Source organism: Orbicella franksi, chromosome 10, assembly GCF_964199315.1.
Source record: "Orbicella franksi chromosome 10, jaOrbFran1.1, whole genome shotgun sequence".
NCBI classification, from domain to species: domain Eukaryota; kingdom Metazoa; phylum Cnidaria; class Anthozoa; order Scleractinia; family Merulinidae; genus Orbicella; species Orbicella franksi.
In genome coordinates, this window is record NC_138154.1 from 4956558 (window position 1) to 4956780 (window position 223).

The window sequence follows — 223 nt, forward strand, 5'->3', positions numbered from 1 at the left end:
CAACATACAATTACGATTTGGAGTTTGATGGCACCTTAATCGATATCAAAGAACATTTAAAGATCCTTGGAGTATGTCTGGACAATAAGTTATCTTTCAAAGAACACACAAATGTAATGCTGAAAAGAGTATATGCTAAGATTGCCGCACTTCGTCGCCTCAAGCGCTTAGTACCCATAGATACTTTATTACTTTTATACAGGAGCTTTATAATACCGCATTT